Genomic DNA, 7,745 nt, shown 5'->3' with positions numbered 1-7,745 from the left:
AAATATATCCCCAACTTATTGAAATAAAGCCATATACTTTTAAAGTCTACGAAGGAGAAATATAAATATAATATAAAAATAATATTTTAAATGTTAAAATGATGATCCTGACATTGTGAATGTTTCACTGTTACTTAAGGAAGAATGATACTAATAATGGGTGAACTGTCAAAGGAAATTGGTCTTTTTACTACTAGTCCATTAAAATGTAATTCATGAAGAGGTTTTATATTCTTAAAAGTAATATTCTTACTATGGTTAATCATAAGATATGCTATTATATGGTATTGATACCTAATCAGATTTTGTTGTAAAAATGTGTCACACTTTAATTATCTGAAGGCTAACAAACGGCGCATTCATCAGTTATTCCCCTCATCTTACTTGTCTGGGGTTCTCATTTTCTGCAAGCGGGAAGACCTTCTAACCCAGGGGTTCTCAACCTTTTTAATCTTATGTTACCCTTCAAGTTTTTCAGTGTTGGTCACGTGCCCCTGACCCAGAATGCAGTACCAAGATGGTTAAAAAAATGTGAGGTTTAGGAGGGACTCGATAAACAATCCTGTGTCTGGGAAGCGTGCGAGCGGTGAAAAAACTGTAAGAATACACGTCTTCCAGCCTGGACCTTGTTTGCTCTAAATTAATTAATGCCCTCATATCAATTCCTGCACTTAGATGTATAAATTCTTCTCATACTAATTTCCTCGGCACTACGAAAATCCCCAAGCTTTCTTTTTGTGTTGTCACCTAGTGAAGGATTTATACATCTAGTGGTCTAGTCTAACCTAACACATATAGGCCACTTACCTACATATAGGTTTGCACATTCAAAACTGAAGCATTTAGAGAAACCAGTCACATACCCCTGAAGTTCCTCTCCCGTTCCCCAGGTTGAGAAACCATGCTCTAACCTGACAATGTAATGAAATCACATCCAATTCGTATGAAACTAGGAAACCAAGTAGTACCATCTTAACTTTCCTGTTTATTCTCAGGGATAGTAGATGTGATGCTCATCTTGCTTCCAACTGTGAGATCTCTTGTTTCCTTGAGGAAGTTCTGTGTGGCCTGATCCCTGGGAACCTTGATCATGCCCCCTTCTTTACAGCCGTCATTGTATATCTTGGTCAAAAGGTTCTTCTGTCGAGTCTCGAGAGTCCTCACCAACTGAGAGGCCATCAAAGTGCCCGCGGGTTTGTAGGAACTTTGAATGGGTTATATGTCTCGGGAATCCGCTCTCACCATGAGAATCCAACGTCCAGATGACTTCTGGACCAACGAGACTTGGATCAGCTCGACCTTCGTTTTTGTCACCAAGAGCCTTGAATAGTTCCAAGGTGACAATCATAGTCATTTCCGCGTCGTTGTCATAATGCAGGGCGTGACGATTATAATAAATTTGTTTGCCATACACACTCTCACGCCCCTACCTAACAACAAAGGGAAGCTGAGTGTTTGAATCTCCCCGTCTAAGATCTGCCCTAGCCTGGATCAGCTATGTTGTTAGCTGCCGGGTGTTATGATGCTCTGCATCGTTTAACCTCCATGCCTCCCATTTCCTATCTCACTGGGATGTAAGGCAGAGCAAACACATGTGTAGATGATACCCCCCTGGTGGGAGGGCTAGGAAGAGTACGACTCCACGTACTGGACAAGTACTTTGGAAACAATTGGTCATTCTCCCCCCCCCCCCCCCCCAGAAAACCCTCCAGGAGAGGTAACTTCACTAAGAGGAAGACAAGGCCAAACCCAAGGCTGATCCAACTGGAGAAGGAGTTCAAGCCCCTACAACACGATAGTATGGTTCCTGTTGCGGTAGAAGGAATGTTTCGCCTGAGATTTTCATATATGTGTGTGATGGCTATTGGAGCTCATCTGGGCAAGTTACTATTTTATCCATTTCATGTTCATTTTACATGCTATTATCGCATATCAAGGGTTGTATAATGCCTAGTCTATCAATTGTCTGATACAATTTTCCCAATTATCCAATCATGAGCTAGCAGTGCTCAAAATTGCCTTGTAATTTCCCATATATACACACTATCCACTCCACCTTACGCATGATTTCCATTAGGAACCATACATTAATATATAATGAAGGAATAAGATAACAATATAAGAATGAAATAACTGCACAATAGCCATATATAATAGCCTACTTAAAATGTTCCCCAGTTCCGGTGTATCTTTTTTCTCATGCATTAGATGCGCATATAAATAAGACTAAATTAGAGCAAAAACTATCAGTTTTAAAATTATATCATTGCTCTGTGGGAGGAGTTACAGAAGTCGATCTATAAACAATGATCATATTTTCTTTAGCAAAGGAAGTTAATATTTCATAAATTATTAATTATTGTGTGTGTGTGTATTTGTCTATGTGTGCATTTGCACTTCTCAATCTTTGTAAAAGTCTGCTGCCAAGTAGCATTATACCTTACACCTTACACTCTCATTTCCAAGTGAATTGTACTAACAATATAATCAATGACAGTAGTTTTTCTGTTTAATGCATCAGTATACAATAAACATATAATAATGATAAAAATCGGAATAGTAAAAAAGAAATGAGAAGAAAGAAAGGAATTCATGACCTCTTCTAAAACATCCCATCAATGGGCGGCATCATTTCCTTCTAGAATCTCTAGTTGTTAGTTGCAGATTATAAGCTAATTGTACATGGAAATGTATAGTTTTCTGCAGTATATGCGCAATTGAGGGGGGGGGGACTTATGCCACTCTCATTAAGCAAGATGTAATAAAAAAAAAAATATTTGGAAAAATGTGATGCTCATGTCATTTAATTAATACTGGAATTTTGGAGAAAGAAAGTCTTTTTGAAGGGTATGCACGTTTAAGAAGATCCAATTCAAACCAACTGGAAAATTCTGTGGACCAATAGCAATGTTGTCATTATAATAAAGATAATTAGTATTATAATTATCATCAATATTATTCCTATCATCATTATGGCTATCTATTAGTCTTTAACAATACTTACAGACTCATTAACTTTTTAATGAAATGAGATCATTACAGCTGATCACTTCTCTCTGTTACTCTGCATCCCAAATCAGAACTTTGAGATATTTTGTCTGCCATTTTGATGGGCTTCTTTAACAGTGTCATTTTCTAGCATCCGTATGATACTAGTCCTCGCTATCATTAAACGGGTGAAAGCTAGTGATTGACTTCTTGGTATTAATTTGTTATCAGAGCAGCCTTGTATGGAGTTAGAAATGATGATATGTGTACAAGAGCAGTTCAAATAAAGAACCAAACTAAGAGATTTCAAGATTTATTGCAAATTGAATAACTTTTGCTTAGATAGGAGCGAAGAGAGAAAATAATAAATAAAGACACAAAACAAAGGTCACTGCCTGGGGGTTCACAACTGCCAGAGAAGAACAAGGTACTTACACGTGGATTAATAAACTACACTAGAAGATAAAGTTTATCACAGCAACAGGGCTGGGTTGCATGGCTAACAATCAACTGGCTGAATATATCACTATTTGCTATTGTTGCATGATTACATTCAGTGATTAATGTGGATTTAGATAGTAGCACTTTTTTTAACAATTACTAGCAGATAAAAATAAGATCAGACGCAAGTTGTGTTGATCATCGTTTTTTAATCAACATACATCACAAAAAATATAAATGAATTAGTTAATACTGTTTAATGTGTCCATTGAATCATTTTCCGTTTATTGTTCTCAGGAAGAAAATAAAATAATGAAAAACTATTACTCTGTAAAACATCTAAATAATCATCTTCATTAAATGCACATTGGCAATTTGTACAGTATATCCACAAATAATATCAAATAAATCAATGACAAGATCCTGAAAAAAAATATTTAAAAAATCAAACAATAATCAACTCTACCATTAGCAATCCTCTTATATGCTTTACGACTTGCAGTTAAACTTCATGATATATTAACAGTTACGTAAGTATATGAAAATATTTTTTTTATAGCCCTTCACAATTTACATCATATCATATCTAGTGGACCTAGACAATCTTTTCTTGTGAGTCTCGTACCACATACCTCGCAAACATAAGGCCTTTCCCTTGTGTGTATTCTCCTGCGTCTCACTAAATGACTTTTATCAGAGGATTCTTTGTTAATACTTCACAACTGTAAGGTTTCTCTTTTGTATGAATTCTCATATGTGTCACCAAATGACTCTTTATGGAGAAGATTTACTGTATACCTCCCATATAAAAGGTTTCTCCTTTGTATATATTCTTATATGGCCTACAAGGGTTTCCTTCCTTGAGAATTTTTGTTGCAAATTTCACATCTGTAAGGCTTTTCCTTTGTATGTACTCTCATATGTTTCCCTAGCGTATCTTTCATTGCAAATTCTTTACTGCATATCTCAAAGCTGAAAGGCTTTTCATTTGGATGTCGTTTGATATGTTTCCTTAGCGCATCTTTTCTAGAGAATTCATTATTACATATCACACACACAAAAGGTTTCTCATTTGAATGTACTATCAAATGCTTTGCAAGAGAATCTTTCAGTGTAAGCTGCCTGTTAAACACCTCACAAGTATACAGATTCTCCCTTGTCTGTGTCTGCACTTTATCTTCCCTTGAGAAGTATTTGTTGCATATATCACAGTGAAATAGCTTCTCTTTCTTTTCTAATACTTTGTTTGCAATTGCTTTATGTATTCTCATCTGAATCATCTGATCACTATTTGTGGACTGAATTTTCCTACACTCCATAATAATATAGGATGCCAATAGTACGGGATCCTTTGATTTACCTTCCTGCCTATCATCATATATGTAATCAATTTTAGTTGCTTTTTCAAAATTTTCTGTTTCCTCAAAAATGAGCACTCATCCTTTATGACTCTGTTATCTTCAAGCTTAAGAAAGACATTATTTATACCATTAATGCATATATTATTCCCATCAGTCATTGTCAGCTCATAGTCACTAACTATCTTCTCAACCATGTTTTCAGAAAATGTACAGCTGATGGCTGTATCATCTTCAGTTTCAATAAAGACACTATTAATTTCACTGATGCGAGCCTTGTCTGCCACCTGGACATCAGAGTAACTTTCATTTGTCTCTTCTTCACGGTAATTATCTTAGAAAATGGACACTCATCCTGGATATCTGTGTCATTCTCAACCTTTATATGAATATTATCAACTGCATTTTCTTTCTTTATTGCTGGGTAAGTCTCCCAACTGAAGAATACACTCCCTTCCTTAATTCTTACCTCTTCTTCACCTGTGTTGCCATGCAACTCTGCATCTGAGCTTTCTTCATACATGATGGCCAATGAAATCATCCACAGTGTGTTATATCACTGAAAAACACAAATACAAAGAAGGCCTAATAAGCCTTTTCGAATCAATAATGAAAAAAAACACATAATTTATGGTTAAAAGAAAACTTTAGAAAAAAATCCAGGTAAAACAATTCTACATAAATAATAACGCATTTTGGGTGGGTGTCGTGACAAAAGATGCAGGAATTTTTGTACATGACATTGGGGGAGAGTCGATCACTGTGTTTTTTTTATTGAACTGTGAGTAATGAGTGAGTGATGATGATATTTACAGTCAATATAATTGCCATAATATTAAGCAAAATGGGTTTAACCTAAAATCCAAAACCTAGATGGCACCACTTTCTCAAAGCACCAGCAGGTGAGAAAGCCCTAAATGGTACCTATCCACTGTCTCTAGCAAGCACTATATTAATAGACCGATGGTACACAACAAGATACAAAACTCTTACTCTAAAGTACTGGCAGTGAAGGATGTGCAGGCAGAAAGAGTAAAGGAATGTGACTCACAAACCATGCCCAGTGTCTTCAATGTGCCCCTGTGTCAGTAAGGCGACCTTGTACTGTGGCACTCACAGTCATAAGCACATTTTTTCTCTCTTCCCTACCTCTTCATGTTATTTTTATTGTGGATGGTTATATTTTTCGTATTCGTTTATGACAATATACAAATATGAAAAAAGGAAGATGCTTTTTCTCCGCTCATAAATCAACAATATTTCTATCACACTGAGTATAAAGAAAATGAGCTGATATAGACCCTATATTACAATTATAGTAATTGACGCATATGTCTCTCAATACAATAGAACACAACACAAGTTAAGGTATATTGCGTGAAGCTGACTTGCTCTGGATACTGGGCAAACAAACCTATCCCCATCTGCAATGGATTAAAATGATAATTTCTTAAAAATCTATCAGACTGTCATTCCGTCAGAAATAATTAAGCTCTAATCCTCTTGATGCTTGCGAGTTCTATAGACCTATTCCTCTTTTCTTGCCGAATGCATCTACTGTAATTCTTTCTCCATATACGTTAATTTCATCTGATCTGATATCCATGCTCATATGCATTATATTGGAAAATAAATTAACTAAGAATACCCTTCTCCTTGCACATTTCTAGTATCAGAAAAGCCAAAATACCTGTCAACTGTGACAAAGTTCAACTATCACAATTACTCATAATAAGAGTAAATATACATTTCACAACAGCAACTTATATCACATTTTATATAATTAAAAAATGACAGCCAAAGAAGGGAACTCATATTTTGTCTTATCAATATAGAATTTAATTTCACAACCTCAGCAACAAATGACAGTCAAGCCTTGACTAGCCACTTGTCACAAATTTTGGCTTTTCAAAGCAGCTTCCTGGAACCTGTAATTATACAACTCTCACTTCTTCTTTTTTACTTTTTTATTGGATGATTCCTTAATTGTTTTCATTATATACAAATATTACATTATATATATATATATATATATATATATATATATATATATATATATATATATATATATATATATATATATATATATATAAATGTATAAATATATTTATATATCTATATATAGATATATATATGACTTCTCTGAGTAAAAAAAAAGGCTTCCAATTTTTCATGCGATTAGTTATGCAGATTGGCTAAAAAAAACATGCCTTGAAAAATATTATGATTGCCTTTACCTGTCAATAAAAATTTACAATAATTACATTATGTATTCCATAAATCCCTACATAAACAATATTAATGATAGAAAATGAAAAGAAAATAATCTAGAGCACAATATCTTTTCCAAACTATTAAAGAGCATCTTATATCCCAAACATTCTCTGTAATGTTGTCATCTAATTCACAATAATTAAAGAATAGAAAATCCTTTTTCAAAAGAGTATTGCACTTTCTGACATTCATTATTACTCAGTATGTCCTCCGCTACTCCCTCTTACCTGCGCTTTAATTATTTCCCGGATTAACTACCTCTTTAAAGATACTTCTTCATCTAAGCATCGAAACTGTCACAAAGAGACTTATATGGAAAAAAAAAACTTTTTAGGACAAGTCTTCTTCTTCTTTTATAGGGTTTTAGACTACTCTTCAGTCTATATTCCCTGGATTCTTCTGTTTTTTTTTAGGTTATGTGATGTTTATTATCTTCGGATAAATATTTTAGTATGTCTGAGAATGTAATATTTCTTTGTTTTTGGTTGGTTTCCTCCAGTGATTAGAAGATCCACTGTGGGGTTATTGATTTTGATTTTTTTCAGTGCTTCTAGTAGCTTTACTCTGCTTGAGTTGAACCTTGGGCAGTGCAGAAACAAGTGTTCATCTGATTCTTCTTGGTTGTTGCACCATCTGCAAAATGGATCGTTTTCAGTTTTTATTCTGTTAAGATGTTGTTTTAGT

The sequence above is a fragment of the Penaeus japonicus genome, unplaced genomic scaffold, assembly GCF_977035675.1.
Source record: "Penaeus japonicus unplaced genomic scaffold, GWHDUDI00000001_assembly GWHDUDI00000013, whole genome shotgun sequence".
Taxonomy (NCBI): Eukaryota; Metazoa; Arthropoda; class Malacostraca; order Decapoda; family Penaeidae; genus Penaeus; species Penaeus japonicus.
This window is presented reverse-complemented; position numbering follows the sequence as displayed.